The sequence below is a fragment of the Ambystoma mexicanum genome, chromosome 3p, assembly GCF_040938575.1.
Source record: "Ambystoma mexicanum isolate Mex_15411 chromosome 3p, UKY_AmexF1_1, whole genome shotgun sequence".
NCBI classification, from domain to species: Eukaryota; Metazoa; Chordata; class Amphibia; order Caudata; family Ambystomatidae; genus Ambystoma; species Ambystoma mexicanum.
In genome coordinates this window covers 200,398,324-200,425,881 of record NC_090925.1, presented here as the reverse complement: position 1 = coordinate 200,425,881, position 27,558 = coordinate 200,398,324, and the positions used below count along the sequence as shown (strand labels likewise).

The 27,558-nt window shown below is 48.2% G+C and overlaps 1 protein-coding gene and 1 long non-coding RNA gene across 3 annotated transcripts in view; one reads left to right on the top strand and one right to left on the bottom strand.

Annotated features, from left to right (window-relative positions):
* Nucleotides 1–27,558, bottom strand: part of USP5 (ubiquitin specific peptidase 5) — a 1,083,475-nt gene that overhangs the window by 829,527 nt on the left and 226,390 nt on the right. The gene's annotated exons all lie outside the window — the stretch shown is intronic.
* On the top strand, nt 2,858–5,337 carry LOC138580253 (uncharacterized). Its single transcript, XR_011304220.1, has 4 exons — nt 2,858–2,958; nt 3,210–3,332; nt 4,139–4,266; nt 4,854–5,337. It is a non-coding gene; the product is annotated as an uncharacterized lncRNA (long non-coding RNA).

Below are 27,558 nucleotides of genomic sequence, written 5' to 3'. Positions count from 1 at the left end.
AAACTTGATTCTAAAATGGCGTTGGTGTTCGCCTCTGTAACTCTGACCCAAAGTGGAGCCCTTTGTTCCACTTTTGGCGGGCTTCTCCACAGAAGCCCTCCAAAGTGGTGCCACTCTGTCTGGGGTACTTAGGAGGGGTGGAGGGGGATTTAGGCACCCTGGACTGAGTTACCTTGGTAACTCAAGTCGCACTCCGTCCTGATTGGCCCAAGTGGTGAGCCGCCCGGCTCACCACTTAGCATGTTTGAGTGACAGCTAGGCTGGGTGAATGGGGGTTTGCTGCATAAAAGCAGGGCTTTGGGGACTGGGACTTCAGAAGTCGCCACAGGACCAAGAATCCGACGAGGGAAGAGCTGAGCCGACCTGCTTCGACGACACCACCCGGTGGAGCCCTGCTGAACCGTCTCACCACTTTTTCCCGACGACCGAGGAGAACTCTTAACGGAGTGGCTCCTTCCCTTGACTGGTGGGGACAACCAGTTTTCGCCTTCTTTCCGTTCTTTTGAGGTATCTCGTGGCCGCCTTGCCTGTGCCAAGCACCCCGGCATCCGGAATACCACACTTTACCCCCATACCGCGAAAGTCGGTACCAACCCTTTAACCGGAGGACTCCGCGGCTGGTTTCTTCCCGGGCAGTGCTACGACCTTTCTCTTCTGCTCTTCAGCGAGATATTCTTCTCCCCTGACCGACGTCGAGCCTTGCTGTCACTGCCTGGAACAACTGCCCCCGCTGGAGGATCCTTTCCGCTTAAGGTACTGTGTTCCGCCTGGCTTCCCTTGCTACCGACTGTACGGGGTAGATTTAGCCCCCGGCTTTCGAACCTGGGAGTGCCTGGGACACCTTGGCTAAACTTTCTGAGCCACTCTAAACTCTTTTTGACTCTTTGCAAGACTTTGAATCTCTAACTAACAGTGTGATCTTGGGCACATTTTCGCTCCGGCTACTCTAAGAGTGGGCCCTGCCTAGTGACTTTTGCTCACCTGTGACTTTAGTCTTCTTTAAAGCCTATTGCAAGTGTTCTGGACCTTAGAGTGGTGTGTCTAACCTATTTCTGCTTTTTCTCTCCCTTTCTTGGAAACTACTAGAGTGTCATCTAACGTTAAGCACTCACCTCTGTTTTAATTAAGTGGTGTTAACCTAGAGTTGTCTAGATAGGAGAAAGGATTGAATTTACTTTCATTATAACTGTGTTGAAGTGTTTTTACCGTATTCGTTGCTAGAGTGTTTTTACTTATGTGTGTTTTTAAATAAATAACTATATTCTTTTGAAACCAAGCTCTGGTCAGTGTTTGCTTGTGCTATTGTGTTTTGGTACATATTGTGTATACTTTGCATACTGCCTAACTCTTCTTGAGAGAGGTCTGACTGCTCAGCCACAGCTACCAGGTAAATCTGGGTGGTACAGACTGCTACCAAAGGGGTTTACTGCTCTACCTGTAGTCTTAAATCTTTTGCAGTGTTCCCCAAGGGAACTGCACAGGTTTCTGCCTAACAGGCGCATCACGAAATTGTCAATGGATTCGCCCTTTTCTTGCCTGGTCGTGTGGAATACGTGACGTTCATAGTCGACGTTTGTATGTGGAGCGAAGTATTCAGATAATTTGGCGTGGAGTTCACCGTATGTTACTGTGTCGACGTTGAGTAGCTCTCCGGCTATGTCCCTCACTGCTGGCCCAACTGCCATGAACAGCGTGTTCTTCAACCTTGCGTCATCGGTTAGTCCTATCGCTCCCGTGTAGAATTTGAAGTCCCTGAGCCATATCGTCCAACGGGGCCCCAGATTTGATGTGTCTCTAATTTCGAAGGGGTTTGCATCACCTGCGCTGCTCCTCCTTCTGTGTGAGGGGGCAGATTGTTGCCTTGAGTACCATCGCCACCTCCTGGCGAGGCTGCTGCGGTGCTTGCCCCTCCTGTGGATGAGGCAGGCGTGCTTGCAGTATCCGACATCTTGATCCGCTTTCCGCCGACCGGCGTGCCTCTGACGGTGGGGTTGTTCCCGCTCCCCTGCTGTGGGGCTGTGCCTGCCCGTGTGGTGCGCAGACCCTCAGTACGGGATCACGGCGTGGTCCAACGCCGCAGTCGGATGCTGGCAGCTCCCAGCTGTCACGCGTTGTGGAGGTGCGCCGACTCGCCGAGCCGCACGATTGCGGACCTCAACACGGCACTAGTGGGCCGTACTTCCTCGTCGCCATTGTCGGGCCGTAGCCTGAGTAATGCGCAGCGCGCGCAGGCCACGCGGCAATAATACGCGGGAGCCAGCGGTGCGTACAACCTTCCTTTATTCAACTCTGGCAGCAACTGCCGAACTCCCCTCCCGTCCCTCCCGCCCCTTCCCCTGACGTCACGTCCGGGACGTCATTACGTTACGGTCGCAACGGCGGCCGGCCCCCACACAACGATGCGGGTGGGCTGAAAACACTTACAATGTAGTGTTTGCTCCATACTGATTTTTGCCAGGATTTAATTCGGTGGCAGGTGAAGTACAGGTACAATAGAGAGGAGCAAGTCTTGAGGCGGACTACTTGATTAAAGGCTGAAGAATAGAACAAAATATATATATATATATATATATATATATATTTTTTTTTTTTTTTTAAAGGAGAGAAATCCCGGCGCAACTTTTGCAATTGACGTAGTAGTTCGTTGGGTTGTGGTTGTCAGTAGTTTGACAGAGTGGATGTAAGCACCATAAATAAAAAACCATGAGGGAAGATAGACACTAATCGTGCCACTCTAAAATGGCCGCTATTTGAGATGTCCATGATGAACTGTACATGGCGTTGCTAACACGTGACCTTTCGTGTACGAATCACGTGGAAAAGATACTACAAAAAGGCTCCTCTTGAGAACGAGCATCCGTGTTTTTGCGCTTCTGTAGAATATGAAGCACGTCCGTCTTAGACACTGCAGCAGAGCCTACGCTGAGCTGACGTTTACGTGTGAAACAAGTTTTCCAAGTAAGTGATGGAGACTCTAGGAAATTATACTACATAGTGGAGGATGGTCTGGTTTTTAACTGTTGGGGGTAGCCATGTAAAAAGCAGACCGCTAAAAGGTATAAAGCCGTTTTTAACCTGCTGGGCTGCTCGACCTATAAAGATTTCTTCCCAAGCATTCTTTCCCTCCTGGGTCACACAGCCTGTCTGCTGTGTGTAAAAATAGGTGAATAACCCCTGTTCCCGCTGTGTTTTTTCCCTCATGCACACAGCACTATAGGGTATAAAGAGCGCTGTCTCCATACTAACCTTTACAACTCGTTTGGAAGAGAGAAAGTCATCTTGTCTTCAACAAGGAGGATCCCATTTCCCTTCAATTGGAAGGCGCGTGAAGAGTAAGTGTAGCCTTCGCGGGTGTGTATAGATGTTTGGTGCATCTGTAATTACGCAACTGCGAACGGCATGTTGGTACTTGCATGAATATTTAGATTCGGGAGGAAAACAAATATATAATTTATATATATAACCTTAGCGCTGAAAAATCTTGCGCTACCACAAGAGGGCCGCTGCCATATCCGAGACTAAAGATGAAAGGGAATGCATATTAGATGCAATCAGCAGACAACATATAAGCGGTTAATAAACTACAGGAAATTTTTGTACGCAAATAAAATAAGAGATAGGGAGAGCAAGGGGGCCCTCTTTTTTGTTTAAGGGGGGCCTGACTCGAGAGGGTATGTAATATACGAGAGAGAGAAGAGGAGTCAGAAGCTACCCCCGTTTAAAGACAAAGGTAAGGGTTGCAGCAGAGAGATTAGGTTTAACAAATATTAGTCACAAAACATGGTCACAGAAAGAGTAAAGTGTATATGCTATTTATTTTTGAACACACATCTAAAAATTGGTAGGCAACTAATTCACACCGGGCCTTAAAAAAAGACATACATGAGCCCATGAGGGCAAAAGTTTACAATGATATATTAAACTTTGCCTTGTAGTGAGGGTTAGTAACAACACTTTTGTGCAAAAGTTCTGTACTACTCAATGATGATAGTACGCCATTATGGTCTGACATAAATAAATAAGCAAACTTAAGTTTAGCTATCAAAAAGAAACTTATGTAGATGTGTCTCAAGTTAGTTTTTTTCGAATAAAGAGAAATAGGACAGCAACATCGTTTTTTTGTCCTCCCTATTTGTAGAACTGTAGGACTCACAACGTATGTCCTCCACATCTGATCCTGCCCTTGATCACCTGAATATAAAAGAAGAAGCTTTTCACAACTAAGACTGGATGAACCAGGCCTGTGTCTTCGAAATTCTTTGAATAGTAAGTGTTACTAGCTGTTCAACAATTTGGCGGCACCTTGCAAATAATGGCAAAAGATAATTGGGTATTCATCCCCTTTCTCCCCCAAAAAGTTTTTTCAATGATAAAACCGTGTTCAACCTACCTGTGACCTTGTGTATGTGACATATTTGCCACTCTGTGGTCCTTCTCACAGGTCAAAGAATGAAAATACCGGGCCATATAGAAATGTCCATAAGAAATACAACCTGTGAATGACCATCGGTTGGACCAATCTTCCCTTTACCTTATAGATTTCCTAATATTCTTAATCAACACTAGTCCTGTGACCTTACTGTGTGTCAAATATAGGCCGATCCCTTGAAGACCATAACACACGTTTTTTTTCACCAAAATGATAGCGTGTAGGAATAGATTAAGTCTAGATACGGAATAATACTGTGTAATTCCTCATTAGTTTGGAATCAGGTAAAATTTGCTCAGGTCCATGGGTTATGATCAATGACCAGACCGATTTGGCCAACTACAGATAGAGCTTGTCCGATTGTAAATTATGAATCACGGCATGAACTATAAAAGTGTGACGGCTTGCTTTTTATCATTTTTAGTGCAACCATTGCCAGACCATGGGAGTATTAAAGAACTCTGCAATACAACATATCAAAATACGTGTGCGTCCTGAAGAAGGCCAGTACAACAACTGGAAAAATGACATCAAGGATGGTGTCTCATTAAGAAATGGGGCCAAAACATGTCAACAATCTTGTTGTGGTTTTGTACTTTTTGATGGAACAGTTGTCTCTGTAAGGGTTGAGACTAATACAACAGAGTGATGACCGTCCTGGAAATTGAACAAACAGAGATCATTCATTTTTTCCTCTATGAATACAAAATTACTTCCACACTGTTCCCTTCACCCTATCAAATGGCTTGTTTGTGTTTTATCATTATGATGGTTTGTCTTAATTTGTAAATTGAGATTTTTGTGTACATTAGTGTTTTAATTATTGGTATCGTACAATCACACTGTGTGTGATGGTGAAAATGTATGTATAAAAATAGTTATGAGAAAAATAAATTGTAAATGTTTTGAAATATCGTCTCAGTTATGCTTCATGGCAGAGAAATGTAGAAGTATTGTGTTTGGCTAATCAGTTAACATAACATGGACAGAGAGAGGGGTAACCTGTTTTCCCGTTTGAGTGCTTAATCTGTAAAGAGTCCCTCGACAACAACAAAACAAGAGGGAAAATACCCAATTCTTAATTCATGGTGAGTCGGGGGACAAGGATGGGGGAACCCACGCACACCAACCTCCCCCTAGCCCTGACCCGGATCTGAGGGCCTGCTCCACCTTAGTAATTGGAGGGCCGGTTTGGGCAGGGAAGGGGATCTATATCCCTATTGCACCAGGTTCCACCATTGGCAATCACCCTAAACCCTAGCCCCCCAAACAAACCGCAGCCCGCTTCACTGCAAACTGGAAGGGTTGCTGGGCGGGCACATTCCATGCACCCCCCTACCTGGGGTCAACGCCCAGGTACACCACTCTTGTGCCCACACTCGCGCTACTGCTACCTCATATATGCCATAGCTGGAGCATGGTAAAGGGAGTTCCACCTTGCTGACCGCCTAGTCAGGCCACAGAGGGGAAATTGATTGCCCAGAGAACTCGACGGCATTAGGGATCAGGTGGACCACCCACACAGCCTACCAAGGCCCTCAACACCAGGCTGCAGCAACAACATTAATTGTCCCCCCCCCTCCGGACTGGCCCCCGCAACAAACAACAAAGGTCTTGTGTCGTCTCACCAACAGTCTGCTGCAGCACTTGGGGACACTGGCCCGAACGGAACGCCGCTGCTCTACATGGCAACTAACATACTGCCCACAAGATCTAGAGGCATATAGATTGACTTACCGAGGATGGGCAATCAAAAGAAACAGTCAAGGATGGACCAATTCTCAAGAACAGACTGAGACCCACCCCAACAGGAGGATGCCCCCAGACCCTTCCACGTGGACATCTCCGCACGTAACCAGACATTGTTGGCGTTTAAAGAGCAGCACAGACAATTTGGGCGCTAAATTCGATGCACTAACATGCTAAGTAGACATCTCCGCGATCCAAATAGATAAACTGTGGCAGAATGTCAGAGGCGGAACACCGGATTGGGGACGGAGAGGATAAAATTGCTCAACTCCAACGAGAGGTAGCGTCATTGCAACAAACGCTCACAGAAGTTGTGGCTGAGAATGATGACCTTGAAGGGAGATGAATCACGGCAGTCGACGAGTACACCCCAATAGACAACATGGAACAGTTAGTGGAAAAATTACTCAAAGAGATCCTTGACGACCCACCGGACCCATTCATGGTGGTCAGGGCCCACCACTCGCTGGCACTCGGACCACCCCCATGAGCCGCCTGAGACGTAATCACTCACATCTTCAATAACCAAGACCAAGATATTCTGCTCCGGGCAGCAAGGGAGGAAAAAAACTCTGCGGTGGGGCTTGCCAACAATAAGACCATTCCAGGACTTCAGCCAACAGGTACAAGATCAGAGGAAGCCCTTCCAAGCAGCAAAATTCATCCTGAGAAAGTAAAACATTCGCTACTCAATGATGTTCCCTGCCAAACTCAGGGTCGTGCACAAAGGGAAAACATTGTTCTTCACGTCCCCGGAGGCCGCTGAAAGGTTTGCCTCGGAAATCCAGGACCCAGGATCCTCCCCACACCGGGCCTCCCGAGTTGTATGGAGGGAGTCTTGATCCTTTCCCAGAGCCCGGTTTGCCCACAGGCACTTCCTGCGCATCCCACCGGGGATTCACATAGAAACTACTGGAGTAACAACGGCATATGGAAATTCAAATGTGGTAGATAAATGTAGCAATGAGCCTTTCGCCAAACTGGAAGCACAACGTCCGCCGACACCCCCCTTGCCCAGTGGCAAAGCAACTTGTTTGGGGTTGATGTTTAGTGTTGATTGGGAGGGTGGTGGTGGTCTGTTCTGGCCAGTAGGATGGTGTTTTCTGGTGTAGGTGAGGTGGGAGGGGGATGGGGGCGAGGCGTTCACACGGTTAATTGAACTGAAACACAAAGTTTAGAGGAAAGGGGGGGTGGGTTCCTTCTTCCAGAACCACAAAGTACTTTGCACACTTCACACACCATTTGAAACCTGGAATATGGCATACACATCCTTCAGTCGCCAACCACAGTCCCGACATAACGTGACACATCCACAAAGGGTAAATACTCCCTCCAACACACATGTCACCTTGGCTACTTGGAATATACGAGGGTTTACTAACGGGAAAAAGACATGCCTGATTTCAAACTATGCCAGGAACCACCACGTGAATGTCCGTCTGCAGGGGACCAATTTGGGGGAGGGGCACAAACTTCCCAGTCTCAATGGGTGGGGGGTCCATATGTACGGTTCATCCTACACTACCCACTTCTGGGGAGTAGCGAGATATACACATTGGTCATTGGAATTTAAACTACACAATCTAATAGCTGATGAGGAGGGTTAATTTCTCCTGGCAGCAGGGGAACTAGCTGGGTGGTCAGTTCTCTTTATAAATATATATGGTCCTAACAATGACTGCCCAGATTCTTTCCAGACGTGCTCCAAACACCTAAGAACATTCCCAGGATGTGAAGTGGTGTGGGCAGGGGATTTTAATATAGCCCCATCACTGATCCAAGACACGTCTTTATCAGTACAGACGACTCTTACTCGGGCGGCCCAAAAATGGGCGGCAATCGCAGCAGATTACACCCTGGTTGACATATGGTGCCTCCACCACCCCACCAGTAGGGAATACACGTTTTACTTGAACGTCCATGGGAGTTCATCCAGGATTTACTACATACAAATGTCCCCCGGAACTGGCACAAGTGACGTACGAAGCACAGATTTTACCCCCAACCTTGTCTGATAACTCCCCAGTCCTGGTACGATTCACAGGCCTGATAAGCCCCCCCCACCCCCAAAGCAGCTTATATGGAGATTTAGAGGACGCAGACTCGAGGACATAGCACTCCGCGAAGACATTCACCAAGCCATCTCCGAATTCTTCCAATTAAACGCGGAATCAGTCTTAGACCACAGGGAAGGAAGGGAAACATTTAAGGTCTATATAAAGGGATGGTATATCTCCCAGGAAGGGTCGTCCTAAAATGTATCTGTAGAGCCATATCAGCTAAGGAGAAGGGGCTAAAAAATATGGCGACCAGACAGGCCTAGCAGGAATCACCCGAGCTTCAGGCTGACCTGGAGGTCAAGAGACCTGAGATCCGCCTGCTGATGACGAGCGAGGAAAGATTTGAAAGTGACCCAATAGCGGCTGCCAGATACGGGGAGGTGGACCGTCCTAATAGGACTTTAGCATGGGCCATTAGGCAAGAGTGACACTTAGATCCAGTAATAGAAATAGACACGTCAGAGGTAGAACTCGTAAGAGATACCGGGAGAATAAACAACGCATTCAGACAATATCATGTGGAGCTCTACGCTACACAGAGTACCGCAGGGCATGATGACATCAGACAATATCTAGACAGGGTTGCCTTGGGATGGCTAGACCTGGAGGATGGTACGAGGCTGAATGACTCCCTCACAGTTGAGGAATTCCTCACAGTGATCCACTCTCTCTCCAATGGTAAGGCCCCTTGAACTGACAGTATTACTGTAGAACTATATAAAGCCTTCCCTTGCATACTTATTCCCCACCTACGTAGCATGTACGAAGCAGCCAGCACGACGGGTGTTCTCCCTGAATCCACCACAACCGCCCTGGTAACGGTCCTGCTTAAACCGGATAAAGACCCCAAGAAATGTTTGTCATACAGGCCCCTATCACTGGTGGATACTGATAACAAGATCCTAGCGAAACTCTTGACAAACAGGCTTATGCCCCACATGCCCAGTCTGGTCCTCCCAGACCAGGCAGGCTTAATTCCTGGCCGCTCGACACAAAATAACCTGTGGAGACTGTTCACTTTGATGCACAATGTGAATCCAGAGGTCCCAATAGCAGTACCAGCGTGGGATGCCGAAAAGGCATTCGACTCCGTTGAATGGCCGTTCCTGTTCGATGTCCTTAGTCGAGCCGGCTTGGGCACCACATATCTTCAATGGGTCCGCTTGCTATAAACGGCCCCACGTACCATGGTGTATACCATTGGTAGACAATCTGAACCTATTTATCCTTCTCAGGGCACCAGACAAGGCTGTCCCTTCTCCCCAATCCTGTTTGCCCTGGCAATTGAGCCAGTGGCATGCATCCTTAGGGAATACCACAATTACAGAGGAGTTACACTCCACTCTCACACATCCATCGTCTCTATATACGCGGATGATGTTAATATACGTTAAGTACCCGCAAACCAACCTGAACCCAATTGTGGAAGAGATAACCAAATTTGGTGCCCTGTCGGGCCCAAGGATCAATTGGACCAAGTCAGAGATTCTCCCGCTCACCACAGGAGTATTCCCGCCTGACACTGGGGAGGCCTTTGCCTGGAGCCCTCAGGGAATTCAATACCTAGGCATCCGAGTGTCCATGTCACTGCTAAGGTTATATGAGGGGAATTATATTGCAGCCCTACAATACTTGGAACATAGGGTGGACATCTGGGTACGACTCCCGATTTCACAATCAGCCCGGATCACACTCACCAAGATGGTGGTCCTGCCGAAATTATTGTACGTCTTTAATAACATTGCAATCTGTCCCCCCGCGAGCTTTTGGAACTGACTAAAGAGCATGATGTTCAAATTGATATGGGCAGGGAAACAACGCTGCAACTCATTAGACATGCTATGTCGACTGCGCTCCCAGGGAGGCCTGGATGTCCCCGAACTCTTATATTACCCAATAGCCCAGGTGCAGTTTTCTGCATGGTGGTGATCCCCTATACTGGCAAACTACCCCACACTCCCCTCGAGAAGGCACTAACCAGACCGGATGACCTTAGAGGATCACTATGGGCTGTGTGAGAAAGGTATACAAGGTCGGAAACACAGCCGATGGAGCTCACCCTCAAAGCATGGGATCGACTAGCGAAATGGGCCGACACAGGACAGTGGTACTCCCCCCCCCCCCCTTCCATGGCCATATACCATGTAGGAGGCATCACACTTACACACAAGGCTATTTTTATACAACAATTCACGAACCTGGAGATTAGCACAATAGCAGATATTTCTCCGGAGAGCAGATCCAGATCATGGGACGACCTTAAAGCTAGAGGAGAGTGTACCCCCATCATACAGCTTTTGTATTTTTTGGCTACGAGAGGTACTTCAGAACAAATGGCCCGTGTTCCCAGATGCGCCCCCACATCCTCATTAATGGTATACATCACCACCCAAACGTCCACCAGGAAGCTAGTCCCGACCCTATATGGCATGGCCCGGGCGCTCAGACCCTCACGGGCGAGCCCTCATAGAGGTAAATGGGAGGACAACCTGGGGTACACGCTGACGGATGACCAGTGGAGCTTTATTCATTCAGAAAAAAAACAAGTCCATATCCATCAATAATAGATTTTTCCTGATACATTTCAAATACCTACATCAGATGTACTACTCTCCACTCACCCTGCATACGTTTTCCCCACTTAGACCCCCGGACTGTAAGAGATGCCACCAGACTTATGTTACTTGGCTTTGCCCTCAGATTCAGTTGCTATAGTCAAAAATCACAGAAGCAGTGTCAGGCATGACTGATACCCATATCCCTCTCACCCCTGAAATCTGGCTGCTGGCTCTAATTGAGTCTGACACCCAGTGACCGCACACAATTGCAATGACTGATCCTTTCTAAGCCCAAGGAGAATGAAAAAGTTCGGAGCTATACTCCTGTGATCAAAGCTCTACAGTGGACTGTGCTTAGATCAACTCAGAGACAGCTATAACAGTGTGCAAGACACGGCCAAGTGTAAGCAACGGAAGAGGGAGGTGGCGTAGGGAGGGGGGCAGGTGCACTAGCCCCTAGTTGTAGTTAATGTGCATTGTTTTGCTTGCAAAACCTAATAAAAACAGTTTTTTAAAAAAAAGCAAGAAAAAAAAAAAAAGACCTTAGTCCGTGAAGGGAATGTGATAAATGAGAACTGTTATTACCATGATATTCCATCCTAAGAGCTAGCACAATTCCAAGGTCCTTTTTTAATAATACACATAAAACAGGGGCGGGGGTGCTGTTGGCCGAGCAGCAAGACTGCAGCAATCTTAGAAAGCTCCCGAAACTAAACCTGAAATATCCTAAAAGGACATCCTAAAACCCAGTGTAGGTCTCTGATGACAGCACACAGCATGAATGGTGGCCGACACGCTGGAAGGAAGCCGCCACAACACCTGAACGAATGGCTAGCAGGGACTGTGGGAGCCCGGCCGCGTACTGGCTGATGCACACCGGGGGTTGTGCAGACGGAGTGTAGTACATGGTGGTAAACACCAGAGATCCAGAATAGAGGCACGGCTGAAACCACGGACCTATCTGCCCAGCAGAATCCGAATTTGGGTGCAAGATCGAGGAGTGGTAGCTGTCAGAGGTAACCAATGGAACCTTACCCGCACACCACTGCTCCCCGGCAAGACAGACTTGGCTGCCTAACAATAGCGGCCAAGCTGAGAGGTGGAGCGCGGTGCATCGGGTGAACCATCTGCTAGCCCACATCCAGTGGGTCTCATCTGCTTGGCCCCAGGAGCAGACCGCACTATGAGATGAGGCCAGCAGTGCAAGCCTAGGACTAAATGAGAGGCTCCTGGTTTGATCGGAAGAGAGACAAGCCAGCGGTAGAGAACTCTGTGGTGACGCCACTGCAGGAAACCCACACAGGAGAGGCTCTGTGCAGGGTGGGGAGCCGCAAGCCGACATAAGCTGGTATCTGCCATACTGGTGGACCAGGGTCCCATGGCCAGCACAAGCACCAACAAAGAAGGATCCAGAGGTGTGTAACGCACCCGGATGCAGAGCTAATACAATGCATACTATTTAAATAATAAAGAACTCAACATGGATTTGACATGCAGGGTCAGAATAAGAATCACAATAAGAATCAGAATAATTCGGCTACACTTAGGCGCAGGTAGTGGCGCAGGTATTGGCATGCCGCGGTGGGGGGGCAGTGGGTGACTCAACACTGAAGAAGATGTCTAGCATGATAGTCACCCTCACTAATGTTTAATGACTACTGGCACTAAGAAAGACGCTGAGAGAGAATTGCAGGATATATGCCAAAGAGGCGTGGATGCCTGCATAAATTAACTTTGGCGGCAACCCTAGATCCTCAGTAGGGCAGCCGCACTCCAATAGCATAATGCGGAACGGATGTGCCGTGAGTGGGATCTGGTGTAAGCGAGTAATGCCCTCACCATACCTGTGACTTTAGCTGCATTTACAGTGCTCAGCAACACCTGATCCCCAGTGAGTGCAGTGTTCGGCCGCGAGATTCCCTCTCATCACAAAAGGCCCCACATAGGTAACCCAAAAAAGCAGGCAAAAATTGTCGCCTTTGCAAAGACAGGTGCTGCGGTGAAGCCCGGAGCGGGAAGGGTGGGCGAGGTGGCAACACCGGATCTCCTGGCTCTAAATCAAACACTGGCAGCTCTCAAAGACAGCATGGTCACTGTAGGACCAAAATAGACACCCTTACTGGTAAAGTGGAACTGTCTGCGACGCAACTGGAAAAACTGTGGACGGAAATCTGAGGTAGTGAAACATATCAGTCCCACAGAATATCGTATCAGTGACGCAGAAGATCAAAAAGCTGAACTACAGGCGGAGGTGACCCAAATGCTCAAGAAAGTAGTGTCAGAAATGAGGACCTAGAAGGCCGCTCACATGTGAGGATACCAGGTATCCCCGAGACCACAGACAGAAAAACGAGTTATTTGTGAAACTCATGCTCATGGACATTCTGGGGAAACCAGAGATGTCCCCGTTTATGGTAGAACAAGCACATAGATATTTGAGCTCTAGAGCCCCCCACACTCCCTCCCACCTGCCCCAGAACGGTCCATCATAGCCAGCATATTTAATTATAGGGAGAGACTATCCTCAAAGTTGCTTGAGAGCTGGGGCAACTGAAATATGGCTCATCAATTATCCACATTTTTTTTAACGCGCTAGTGCAAGATGCCAGAAGGTTGTTCCAAGAAACAAAACTTACGCAAACACGAGAGCATAAATGCCATGCTATATCCAGCTAAGTTAATGTAAATGTTAAAGGATATTTGTACCGCACACTATAACCACTGGAGTGGTCCTCTGGCGATCTGGCAGATCTGAAAGAAAAGGGGGTAGGTGAGGGCGTGTTAGTAGGAACAAATTTGGAGAGGAGCAAGGGAGCTGTGATGTGCTGTTGGCAGCTTCAGTTCGGTTAACACCGTTTGCCGAGCTTTGGTGTGGTATCCGGTCGGAGTCCGTTGTGTGCTGTTGTGTGAGGGTCTGTGTCGTGTGTTTGTTGCGATGTGGTGAAGTGCGTCCTGGTTACTGTGGTTTAAGGTATTGGTTGTGCTTAGTGTTTGAGAGGAGTGTGAAGAGGGGCAAGGTTTAAGTAGTTTTTGTGGGGTTGGTGATTAGCATTGTTGTCCTGAGAAACGCACACTCCTATTGTGTGTCTTTTGGGATTTAGACAAAGTTGTCTTACTTACAATAATCTAGTTTCAGCTTGATACTGCCGTCTCATTACTCTATAATTATTTGCCTTACTTAGTCTTTACATTTCTATCTTCGTTCTTACTCAGGCCAGTCCCAACGTCCCAGTCTGTGGTTGATGAAAACTGGTTCTTGCTGATCTATCTACTTGCAACCTACGCCCGTACCCATCGCTCTGTCTGAGTGGGTAAGGTTAGTAGTTGTGCCTGGATGGGTCAACCTTGTCTGCTATTGTTCTGTCCTGCTTGGGTTGTAGCTCATGATAGGTTCCACCTATCATTGTCTCTCGTTCTTGTGGCAGTTGCCCCTTTGTTGGTTCTGGGTGTTGTCTGTGCCGTCATGGGTTCCGTCAGCCTGTTCTTTTGTATTTCCTGTTTTATTGTTTCAGTTGTTTCCGTCCGGTACCGAGGTGTTGAAGAGCCAGTTGTTTAGTAGTTTTCTAAATTTTAGGCGGTCTTGGGTGTTTCTTATTCCATTCAAGAGGTTGTTCCAGGTTTTTGCCACCAGGTGGGAGAAAGAGGAGCCCCCTAGTCTTTCTTGGCGTATGGCTTTGGTTCCAGGCAGATTTCATTGCTTGATCTGGAGTCTCGTTAGCTTGTAGATTGTTATTTTTTATTGTAGGAATTCTGCTCCCTGTCCGCTGATTGCCCTGTGTGTTATGCACATTGTTTTGAACGAGATACGTTTGATCGGAAGCCAACATAGCGTTTTTAGTTCTGTGTGATGTGATCTCTTCTAGATAGTTTGAGGAGGAGTCTAGCTGCTGCGTTTTGGGTGCGTTGTAATTTCTTCAGGTGGTATTCTGGCATCCCGAGGTAGAGGCTGTATGCGAAGATTGTTAGTGTTTTGTGGGTGAAGGACAGCAAAGGTAGGATTTTTGGTTTTTGATGAAGGAGGTAGACACATTTCTTAATTATCGCTTTTACTTGTGGTTTCAAGCTTAGTACGTTCTCCATCAGGACTCCCAGGTTTTTGACTACCTTTGATGGTGTAGGCACATTTACCAGTTCTATCGGCCAGGGTATGTGGGTGTTCTCTTGGCTTTTGGATATGATCACAATTTCGGTCTTTCCTGGGTTGGTTTTTAGGTTGTTGGCGTTCATCCAGTCATAGATTATTTAGACATTCTCCTAGAGTTGAGAGATCTGCTTGTGCATCTTGGATTTTATAGATAATTTGAGTGTTGTCTACGTAGTTGTAGCACGTAAGGTTGCATTTTTTTAAAATCTTGATTAGCGGACTCTGGTAGATGTTGAAGTACAGTGGTGATAGTGTGGATCCTTGTAGTACACCACAGTTGTTAACTCGTGGAGTAGATTTGAAGGGCTTTATCCATACAGTTTCTGTTCTGTTTGCTAGGAATGATTTAATCCAGAGTATTGCTATGTCCGTTATATTTATATCTTCTAATCTCTTGATCAGGGTGTCATGGCTTACTGTGTCAAATGCTGCCGAGAGGTCGAGCAGAGTCGGGGCTGAGGTTGCGTTGGAGTCAGCGTTTGTTTTTAGGTCATCACAGATGGCTAGGAGTGCCAATTCTGTTCCTCTTGCGGGTCTGAAGCCGATTTGTGCTTGGTCTAGCAGCTGGTGTTTTGCTACATGTTGTTGGGTTAGTTTGTATATGTAGGTTTCTAGGAGTTTTGCCGGGTAGGGGGATGTTTGAAATCGGTCTGTGGTTGGTGAGGTCTTCCACGTCGCCACTTGTGTTCTTAAGAAGGTGTTTAATATATGCCAATTTGAAGGATCGTGGTACGGTCCCTGTCGCGAGCGACAGATTCAGGAGATTTCTGTAATATTCAGATGGCGTTTCTTGTGTGAGGATTGATGGGCAAGCCAGCTTTCTTGCTATGTTTTACCAGTTTGACAAATGTCTCTACTGATATTTGCGAGAAGTTATGGAATTTGTGCTCTGGCTCCTTGGCGAATCCGGTTGATTGTGTGTTAGGATTGGTCAGTCGGTTTTGTACGATTTGTTGGATGTCATTGATTTTGTTATTGAAATTATCTGCTAGGTTGTTGTATAGGTTTCTGTGAAGGTATTGGAGCGTTGTCGCAACCTGGTGGGTTTCTCATTTAGTTTAAGATGTTGAACATTTCTTTTTGTGCGTTGGTGGCTTTTGTGATTCTGTCGTCATAATGCCTTTTCTTTGCCTTTTGAATTTCCTTCTTGTACGATCGGATTTGTCTCTGGAACTGAGTTTTTCTTATCTTGGTCCCATTCTTTCCTCCATTCTAGTTCGTTTCTCGTTGTTATTTTTGATGGTGCTTGGTAGTGGAGTGAACCATTATGCCATTTCTCTTTCTTGAGGGGGTAAAGGGTTTTTTCCAGGGAGATGTTTTCGATTGCATTAGCAATCCATTTATGCAGTAGGTCTAATTTTCCGTCTAGGTCTGCCTTCTCCAGTTCGGTCAGCTCCAGTTATATTAGGTTGCTTGCTTTGACGGTTTTCCAGTTTCTTTTTGTGGTGGTTGAGAGTTTGAGGGGCTAGTTGGTGGCTTTATTCAGCAGCGTGATCACAAATGGAATGATGTGATGGTTGCTCCAAAGAATTTGCATCGGCGGTGCGGTGGCAATGCGCTTTTTTCTTGGCAAAGATTGCGTCAAGTGTGTGCCATGCCGAGTGTATTGCTCCTTTGACCAGCTGTTTTAGTTTCATGGTTGTTAGTTGCCCGATTAGTGAGTTGGCGTGTTTTTCTTCGGACCATATGTTGGTCTCCCAGGATTAACAGATGCTCATGTTGGAAGGCTATGTTGGTGATGGTTTCTATGAGGTTGTAGACAAAGGTTACATGCTATGTTAGCGGCCTGTAAACCAGTATGAATTTAATGTTTATTTTTGGATTCACCAATAGGTGTGTGACCATGGATTCGCAATTCATGATGTTTAGGGGTTGGTCTGTTTTTATTTGCAGGTGTTCTTTGAATGCTATTGCAAGGCCTCCTCCTTTTTCTTCTCATGTTTAACTGTAGGCATTTGAATTTGGTGGGGAGGCAGCTTTGGAGTGTGATTTTGTAGTTGTCCAGCCATGTGTCTATGATGAAAAGGATGTTGATACCATTGTCGCACAGCAGGTCAAAGTTGTCTGTTGAGTGTTTTGACATTGATCTTGCGCTGATTAGATTGCAGTGGATTTCTATGGTATAATTTGGTTTGTGCTTTATTGTCGCCATTGTCTTTTCATTGGTGTTTTGGTTTTTTTCCATGTAGATCTCCGGTTGTGGTGCTGGTACAGTTTTGTTTGTGTCGTCGTTGAATAGCTCTTTTAGGTCAAGTCTTGAGTTTTTTTTCCCCATCAGGTTCCTCTTCTAAATTTTGTGGCTGTTGGGGGGGGGGGGGGGGGGAGGGTGATCCTCTTGTTTTGATGATATATGGGGTTAAAGCGTCGATCGTGTCCTCGTTCCCTCTAGCTTTGTCGGTTCTTCTGCGTGGTTGTGTTTGGTTGTCTGTCATTCTTGATTCATTACGGTGAGTAGTTATTAGTTATTTGCGAGGTATGGTAGGTATAGGGATTTTTCTCTTCTGTCGGCGCTGGTTCTGTTTTCGCTCTTGTTGATGGGGGTGTGTTTCGCAGTTGTGGATCTTTGGTGGCGTTCAGCTGGGTTTGTTCTCTGGTCCAGTTCGTTTCCATGGCATTTTGTTTTATTTGGTGGTCCGCTGAGGGGTTGGTGTTGGAGTGTTTATCCCTTTGGTTTTTAGATAGGGTTGTTGCGGTTGTGTTTCTTAAAAGTTGTTAGGTTTAGATTTCCTTTGGGATTCTTTCGGAGTGGAGGTTGCGGTTTCAGGGGCGGTAGTCCACGTGCAGTGCTTTGCTGGTTGGCTCAGTTTATGTTACAGTTGTACGCATTTTTCCTGATTGATTTAATTCAGTTTATTGCTTGTAGGACTGTGGGCATGACATTGTCGCCCAGTCAGTCTTTCGTCCTTAGTATGGCTGTCTCGTGGGTTTGGTCTGGTTGAGGTGGGTTTGTCCGATGCAAGCTTGGGGGATGTCAGGTTGTGAGATTTTAAGGTAACTTGTGTCTGCACAATTGCCCAGTCCTGATCTCTTCTATACTTCCACAGCCCTGGACAGACCATCACCTGATCTCGTTCACCCTAGAGCCGACACCAGCGCAAATTGACAGTATAGCCCCAGCTTTTCAGACCAGAAATAAAAAGATCACCACCCTGGAAATTTGATACCATTAATCGCACCCACCTTGAATGCCATTCCGGACCACTCAGATCCCTTAATGATGGTAGGCATATATAATAGAGTCATGCTCTCATCTCTTGATGCTATAGCCCCACTGAAGTTAAAAAAGAGCAAACCAAGAAAACACATCAACGCCTGGTTTTCTCCTCATCTTAAAGCCCGAAGACAGGTGTTAGGCAGAAACCTGTGCAGTTCCCTTAGGGACCACTGCAAAAGATTTAGGACTACAGGTGGTTGGCAGTAAACCCAATTGGTAGCAGTCTGTACCACCCAGATTTACCTGGTAGCTGTGGCTGAGCAGTCAGACCTCTCTCAAGATGAGTTAGGTAGTATATAGAGTATACACAATAGGTACAGAGATACAGTAGCACAAGCAAACACTGACCAGAGCTTTGGTGTAAAAGTATATAATTATTTATTTAAAGACACACTTGTAAGTTACACTAGCACAAAGAGAGGTAAATAAATTCAACACACAGTCACTATTATATATATATATATATACACAACCCTAATTACTTATTAGACAAGTCTTAATGAGAAACACCACTTATTTTCAGACAGAGGTGAGCGCTTAACATAAGATGGCACTCTAATAAGTTATTAAAAAGGGAGGGAAAAAGGCAGAGTTATGGAAGCACACACATTTCAATACTTTTCAAAGAACCACAGTGAGGCAGGTTAGGCAAAGTCTACTGGAGAGCAAGGAAGTTCAAATGCCAGGCCCACTCTTAGAGAGAGCAAGCGAAATGTGTCCAGGATCACCCAGTGGTGTTATGCCCAAAGAGTCTTTGTAAATAGTTCACAAAAAGATTGATATCAAGTCAGGAAAAGTTAGTTAACAGGTCCCAGGCTAACCCAGGTTAGAAAGTCGAGGATTTACTGTCACCCCGAACGATCTGTCGCAAGGGAAGCCAGGCGGGACACAGTACCTGAAAGTGGGAAGAACGCTCCAGCGGGGGCAGTTGTTCCTGGCAGCGGGTGCAAGTCGGTGTTTCGTCCAGAGGAAGAGGAGGTCTCGACGTGGAGGAAAGCTGAAGGTCGTTGCGCCGCCAGGGAAGAAACCAGCCGCGGAGTTTCCCGGTTACAAGGTACCACCCTTTTCTTCGCGGTAGTGGTAAACTGTGGTATTCCGGTTGCCGGGGGGCTTGGCACGGGCAAGGTGGCCAGGAGATGGTCCAGGAAGGCGAAAAGACAGGCAAACTGGTTATCCCCACCAGTCAAAGGAAGAAGACTCTGCGGACTGGAGATCTCCTCTGTCGTTGGGAAAAGTGGTGAGACGGTTCAGCAGGGCTCCACCGGTGGTGTCGCCGTTGCAGGTCGACTTGGCTTCTCCCTCTTCGGATTCTTTAGGTCCTGTGGCGACTTCTGAAGTTCCAGTCCCCAAAGCCCTGCTTTTATGCAGAAAACACCCATTCATTCAGCCTAGCTGTCACTCAAACATGCTAAGTGGTTGGGCCAATCACACAAGAGTGCGACTTGAGTTGCCGAGGTCCTCGAGATCCTATGCGACCACCTTCAAAAAGCCGCCCACTTCTCTCAAGAGGCAACTGACTGGATCCAATCCTTTCTAAATAACCGCACAACTAGAGTCTTTTCCCTACTAGCAGCAGCCGATCCAACACCCATCACCTGTGGCGTGCCTCAGGGATCTTGCGTCTCCCCGACCCTGTACAACATCTTCACAAAGCCCCTTTTTGATGATCTAGATGGTCTGGGTATCACCTACACTAATTATGCCGATGATACCCAGATCCTCATCCCGTTGACGGGGGATTATGAAAAGGATTTGGCCTTCGTCAACAAAGTATACCTCATCATCCAGGCATGGATGGCCTCACACGGTCTATGCCTGAATGACGACAAAACAGAACTCCTCATTCTAGGGTCCTCACATAACCTTAACAAACTAGACAGAAACTACTCCTCCTTCGTAATTGACAACAATAAGATCACGGTAGCCAAGGAGGTCAAAACCCTTGGCTTCTACCTAGACTCCACTCTCACCTTTAAAAAACAAGTTAATGCTATGGCATCCGCCACATCTTATACATGCAAACTCATCAGTGCAGCCAAACCTTTTCTCTCCCTGCCTAACTGTATCACCCTAGCCAGGGCTCTGATCCTGTCCAAGTTGGAATATTGCAACGCACTTTATGTAGGATGCAACAAATATATTACAAACAAAATTCAGATCCTTCAAAATAACGCCCTAAGAGCGGCCCTCAGTATCCCAAAGAAAGTCCACATCTCTGATTCTAGAAGGTCTGTCAACTGGCTTTCTACCAAAGACAAAATATTCCTCAAATCGGTTTCCCTGACCCACAAATGCCTCCACCAAGCATTCCCTCAATACCTTATCACTAGATTCAGCAGACCTATCTCCTCTCGCCCCTCTAGAATGGCGAACTCCAATCTCCTCCTGGTGCCCAGGTTTAAACGTTCTATGTCGGGTGGGAACAGCTTTCCTGTTAAAGCAGCACAATACTGGAACTCCCTTCCACCACCTTGCAGGGAGGACCTCCCCTACCACCTAAGACCATCCATTGGCTCAAGATTCACGACACATAACCTCTTGCTCTCTTGCTGCCCTAATGTTCCACCACTATGATTGTAAATATGTACATTTAGGTTGTCAACTGCTCAGTGTAGATACCTTTTCATGAGACAACCGATTTATTGTATATAGTATTACGTATATTGTATATTTCTGTAACCCATGCCTCATCGGCGTGCCTGGTTTCTTTTTGATGCGTCCAGCACTGTAATCATGGCTGGACTTCATTCCTTGTATGTAGCCAAGCTTTGCAATCCTATTGCTGCCTCTGCGCCTTGCTACCCCTCTAGGGGTTAGGTACGCAATATAATATAAATAAATAAATACAAATATGTGGCTAACGTGAGACAGAATATGTGTAGTTGGTAGCTGTGGGGATGGTCTAGTCAGGGTTATATAGAAGGGCAACTCTAGTATTATCCCAATGTGGCACTCTAGATGTGACTCAAGACAACATTAAGAATTCTCTCAGGGCGTGATGCAGGCCAATATTCACACTACTATCCCAGTGTGGCACTGGATAATAAACACAGTATCATCTCAGTGTGGCATAGGCCAATATTCACAGTACTATCCCAATGTGGCACTCTCTAGATGGGACTTAAGGCACTATTAACAAATCTCTAAGGGTGCGACGCAGGCCAATATTCAGAGTACTATCCCAATGTGCCACAGGCTAATAATCACAGTACTATCCCAGAGTGGCACAGGGTAACAATCACAGTACTATCCCAGTGTGGTGCTTTCTAGATGTGATTCAAGTCAGTATGAACAAATCTCTAAGGGTGCGACGCAGGCTAATAATCACAGTACTATCCCAGTGTGGTGCATGCTATTAATAACAGTACTAAATAGTCACAGTACTGTCCCAGTGTGGTACAGGCTAATAATCACAGTATTGTGGTGCTTTCTAGATGCGGTTCAAGTCAATATGAACAAATCTCTAAGGGTGCGATGCAGGCTAATAAGCACAGTACTATCTACTCCCCACCCAGGCCACTCCTACCTTGATAATGGCTGCTGGTTGACGTCTGGCCACTGGCTTCCCCTGCTGACACCTACAGACACTATGTGGAGCTGCCTCTGTTGGAGCCGCCCTTTGCCTGAGGCCCTTATCCGCAGGGGCTGCATGGACAGACGACTGCCCTGGGAGGGTGAATTAAGAGCTGTGATCGGACCAATCAGGGCCCAATGGGAGGAGGAAGGAGGGAGGTGGGAGTTGGTAAGGGCAAATGGGACCAGGAGAGGGTTGGGGAGAGCAGGTGCTTGTTAGAAAAAAAAAACAATGGAGGAAAATAGGCCCAGGAGGTTCCCCACTCACCTGCTGCACACCAGAGAGAAGTCTAAAATCATCCATGCTGGGAAGACAGTCTTCTTCACTGACCCTAAGGCGGCCATGAGATATGCAAAAGAACTGGGAAACCAGAAGATACCTGGTCATTCAGACCTGCCGGACCAAGCGGATGCTTGGACACACGCATACTCACCATAACAAAGAATTAGGTTGGGGCGTGGCATAGAAGCCATGGACCAGTATGTCTCCTTTGCAGGCTCTCGCGGATCCATGCATGATCTGGGACCTTGAAGATGATTACACTGTAGCACGAGTCACTTGGACGAATATGGATGTGGGAAACCATGAGGCGCAATTAAAATGTATTTCGGAGAAGATTGGAACTGGATTGCAACAACTGTAGCAGAAACCGCAACTGTGTCGGACGGAGGAGGAGCTGGAAAGGAAGGAAAGATGTCGGTTAACTCCGTACTGCAGTCAAAGGAACGCGGAGCTCAGTGAGGAGGGGTACCTGTCGAACGGACAGGGAGGAAAGCCCACGGTCATCTGCACACCAGCTGTGAGCTGGAGCCCGTTGCAGCTGCGGACTTCCAGCAAACTGCTGGATGAGACCTCCGCTGCTGTGGCAGGTGCCCCTGTGGTGCATGTAATCAATAAAGTGCACCAAAATACGTCGTTCGAGGAAGGTGCACCGTGGCGGGCCCCCCGGTAGCTGCATGGGTCGGAGGGGACCCGTGTGCGGCGAGCGGAGCTCCGGCACTCATCCCTGTGCATGCTGAGGGGAATGAGAGGAGGAGCAGGAGCGGCAGGAAAATACAGGCTGCACCGAGCCGTAGGTGCAACGGCGAACGTTGTATACATTGGATATCTCATGCTGCAATAGTAGCACATGGCTTGACACATGGCCACAGACCGTGATACGGACCAAGAGGTTCAAGGAGTATGAACTGCAGGAATAAATGCATTGTAGCAGATGGGCGGCCTGGACGACATCGTATGGCACAAGATCCCTGCATATGAGATGCTGCCTGAAGGGGCACCAGGTCCTTCAGGCCCGAGGCCTATTGACTGTATGGACTCAGGGCAGACATTGAGAAGGTGATGCACAGCAGACAGATAGAAGATGAGTCCCATCTCCTGATTAGCTGGATGGAATGATGGGGTAAGCCGCACTCAGCAATAGCGAGACCCTGAGAGACATGGTGCATGTCTAAATTGGTGAGACACAAAGGAATGGTGAACCCCAGGAGCTGAACCCCCGGTGTGCAGGCCGGAGCTGGAGACTGCACTGTGCTGACCTCTTGCTCACTGCCCATTACTGAGAAAAACCGCAGGACAGCAGGTCCCTACCAGAGGCGGGACTATGGACATGACAGGGTTGCCCCACGGAGAGGCCCGAGTTGTCACCTCGGGGGTGAAAACCAGAGGGGCTACGCTTGCCACGTGCCACAACATACGTGTCACCATTTTGCCTCAGGGAAGAACTAGCAGCGGTGGGGGCGTGGCTTGGCAGCCATGGAGTAGGCTGTGTTCCTAGTGGGCTCCCGAATATCCTGAAGTGATCCTGCCACACGCAACATGCAAATGCTGCAACAAGAAGTGCTTAGTCTGACGGTGATCGGAACATGCAGAGCACACGTTGAGCGCCTGGCGGCTCAGAATGAATAGAATATAAAGGAGATGCAGCTCTGAAACAAGGACAGATTCCGAGGCGAAGAAACAGATGGCAGACCCGCGGAGACAAAGGGAGACGAGGCGGAGCAGGTCGGGAGTGGTGTTATGATCGCAACGCACCTTACAGAAGAAGCTGATTGCCGACATGCCACAGCGCCCATGGAGAGCGAGCGCATACTGCCTCCGACGGCTGCATGCATGGCAAGCCTGAGCGATACTTTGTACAAAGCCGGGTGGCCAACACAAGGAACTTTGTTGCGGAGCGCAGACTGGGAGGGCCGCGAGAGACAGAACAAGAGGTACCAGCAATGCACCGAAGCCCCCATATTGTGTAAAAGTGCCAGCGCACGCTGGGGACGCGTGGCAGTAAACCCCTAGAGGAGCAAAAAAGTATGACAATGGGAGCCTAGAAATGGCATGACAGAGGTCAATGACACTCATCAGCCACAGAAGCAGAGGAGGCTGATAACACGAGGAGGGGAGAGGGCCGTGGTGGAGGGCTTTCCCTCAGAACTCAACCCTGTGTGTGACCAGGCATGCATAGAAGGGCAGCACCAAAGAGGGCCGGGCCCAGGGGCCGGCCATCAACAGGAGAAGGCGCAATCAAGACCTGGGGCTACAGCCAGGAGAAAGGGAGCGAGGCAGGCAACCCACGGACCAGAAAGACGGAAGATCAGGCGCAGGAGCGCCCTGGGGGCCCCACTAAGCAGACATCCCGAGCAGGCAACACTGTCGCGATACACAGCGAGGCCACTGGAAGCGCACTGGAGAGGTGCCCGGTGGGCATTACAATAGTTGAAGGGAACCAGCCAAAAATCAGTAGAAGGGTTCCACTGGGGCCCCAAACAGACAGCACAGGCCAGTGGGCCAGCAGAAAAGAGAAGCAGACCATCACACAGGGTGGAACCCCCCCCCTCTCTCCCTAGAAGGGGGATAGAATAAACAAGAACAAGGAAACTGCACCACCGAAAACTCCAAATACTTGCAGTTGGGGGACTGTGGCCCAGCAGAGGACTAGCACTGCAGCAGGGACACGAGACTCCGAACGGCAAGAAGCCGACCGGCAGGCGACGGAGGGAATGGCGCAAAAGAGTGGCAACACCAAAGTAAAGCAGCCAACGATGGACATTTTTACTAAACCACAACAATCCCCGATCACGGCAGCACAGGCGAAAACTGACCCGCAGGACACGTCGGCCCCGCCATGGGAAGACCATCTGATCCTACAGGCCATCACGGATATGAAATCCTTGTCGACCACCACGATAGCGGTTCTCAAAGCGGCACTGGAATTCAAGATCGATGCGTTGGGCGTGGATGTCAACCTCCTGAGACAAGACGCGAGGGAGCTAGCAGAGCGCACAAGCGTTCCAGAGCACGGTGAAAAACAACAACGCCAAGGAGGTCCACATATTGAAACAACAAGTGCGCAATTTGGAAAACAGAGCGGAGGAGGAAGAAGGGCGTGCGAGGCGCAGCACCATCCACGTGGTGGGGCTGCCAGAAGGAGAAGCAGGAACAGACCCCACAGATTATGTGGAAAGTATGCTGATCCAGGAAATAGGGGCTGGCAAGCTCTCCCAAGGGTTTGCGATCGAACGGGCACACAGGGCCCTAGCAAGGAGACCGCAAACAGGAGATCCCCCACGAGCGATCATTGCAAACATTTTAAACTACAGGGAAAAGATCCTGGAATTCTTTTGAAAAGGCGGAACAATAACCCGAGCTGCAGCGACAGTCACAGTGAACCCCGACTACACCATGCTGGTGCAGAGACAACGCTTTAGCTACGTTGCAGTGAAGAGGCGATTGAGGGCGGCAGGATTGAAATATATGCTGTTATAGCCCGCGAAGCTAAAGAACTTACATAAGGGCAAAGCACACTTCTTCGAAGACTGGGAGGAAGCAACAAACTGGCTGAACGCCCAAGGTTGCCCAGATGACGAAGGCTGGATCGGAGTGAGGCGGACAGGATAAGTGAATCAACGTCATACTAGTAATTACTGATATTAGGGGTGGATGTAGCAGGGAAATGTAATGAAGCCGCATAGGGCACGCCAGCAGGGCGTAGATCGTAGTGATTTAGCATACTCAACATGTGGACTTGTGTGGACTGGAATATAGTGGTTTGAACCATCAGTTAAGCATGGGTAGTACGAAGCATACTATCCCTCAATGGGAGAGACACGAACGGAGCATGACCTACCCCCAATAGTTAGAGTAGTCTAACGCCAGTAGGGTAGTACCCCCCACCCCTGCTGTGCACTGAGTATTGGCAGTAACTAAGAAAAGGGCTAGATGTGGGTTAGCCTGAGATCCAGGGATGGAGCTGGGCATCAGTTAGGGATGGGGGCAAGGGGAAGGGAGGGGCACAGTTTAAGACGGGGTGGGCAGGGGGAGGAGGGTAAATTGGGGAGTTTGCAGTGGAATTTGTTAGGGAAAGAGCTTACATCCATGCGCTGCAGCGCTTTCGACGGAGGACAAGGGAGGACAGAGGTGGGACAGAGGTGGGACGGGATATGGATAAGGGATGGGAGACCTCAGGATAGCAACCTGGAATGTCAGGGGACTCAACAGCTATTTGAAGAGAAATAAGATCATGATATACCTGAGGAGGCAAAAAAATAGACAGCCTAATTACAAGAAACTCACCTCACAAAAGAAAAACAAGAGATGATAGGGAAAAAATGGAAGGGGACCACTATAGGAGCAACGTATTCGGCATATGCCAGGGGGGGTAATCACTTGGGTCGCGCCTCATGTACCTTTTCAGTTATTGCAGTCCACAGTGGAGCCGGATGGGAGAATGGTGGTGATACGGGGAATGCTGGAAAATAGAGAGTTGTGCATTATCAACAGATATGCCCCAAATCAGGATACAGTGGCCTATTTCAAGGCCCTGTATGGCAAAGTCAGCCCATACCCAGGGGGTGCAGTCATATGGGGAGGGGATTTTAACTGTACGCTAGACCACAGAGTGGAGAGATCAGACAGAAAACTAGACAAGCATACCTCTGCAGCCAAAACCCTCAAGACCCTGCTGGGTGATCTCCAGCTGGAAGATATATGGAGGCAGCATCTCCCAAATGATGGCCCTACCCTCCTTACTCAGCCCCACAAAACCTGTATACATAACTAGATAACATGTTTGCCAACCGGGAATTTACCGGGGAAATGGTGGGGTCAGAATACAAAGCAAGGGTCCTATCGGACCACTCACCCTTAGTCCTAACATGACAATACCAACCCCCCAGGGTTAAGATTCCAACGTGGCAGCTCAGAGCCGAAGCACTGAAAGACAGTGTTTAGAGAGGAACTGAGGGAAGAAATAATAGACTATTTTGAAAATAACACTGGAAGCGTAGCATTGGAGGGTACGCTGTGGGAGGCATTTAAGGTGGTGGTGAGGGGGGGCAGCTATATCCAAATCCAAGAGGCTCCAAGGGGGCAAAATACGTGAGTTACAAGAGGCGGAAAGGAAACTAGAAGCTATCATGAGTAAAGGAGACACCTCACAGGAAGACGCCAAAGCCATGAGCCAATTACGACGAGAATGCGGTGGGCACTGGGAGAGATTATGTAACAAACTATAAGAAATACATAGAAAGGCAGCACGTGGGGGGGTGATAAACCGGGGAGGCTGCTGGCATGGCTATACAATAACGAGATGCCTAGACCAGCGATAAGAGAGTTAAAGGGTGAAAATAGCCAAATATTGGATACCCAAGAGAGGATAAACGGGGGATTTCTTAAATGCTATCAACACCTGTACGAATAAACAGGGGGGGGGGGGGAGAAGGTGATAAGGGAGACAATAGAGGATATCGGGCTACCTAAACTGAGTGCGGGAGAGAGAGAGAGAGAGAGAACCTAGATGCCCCAATTACATTAGAGGAGTTAGAAGCAGTGGTTAAAC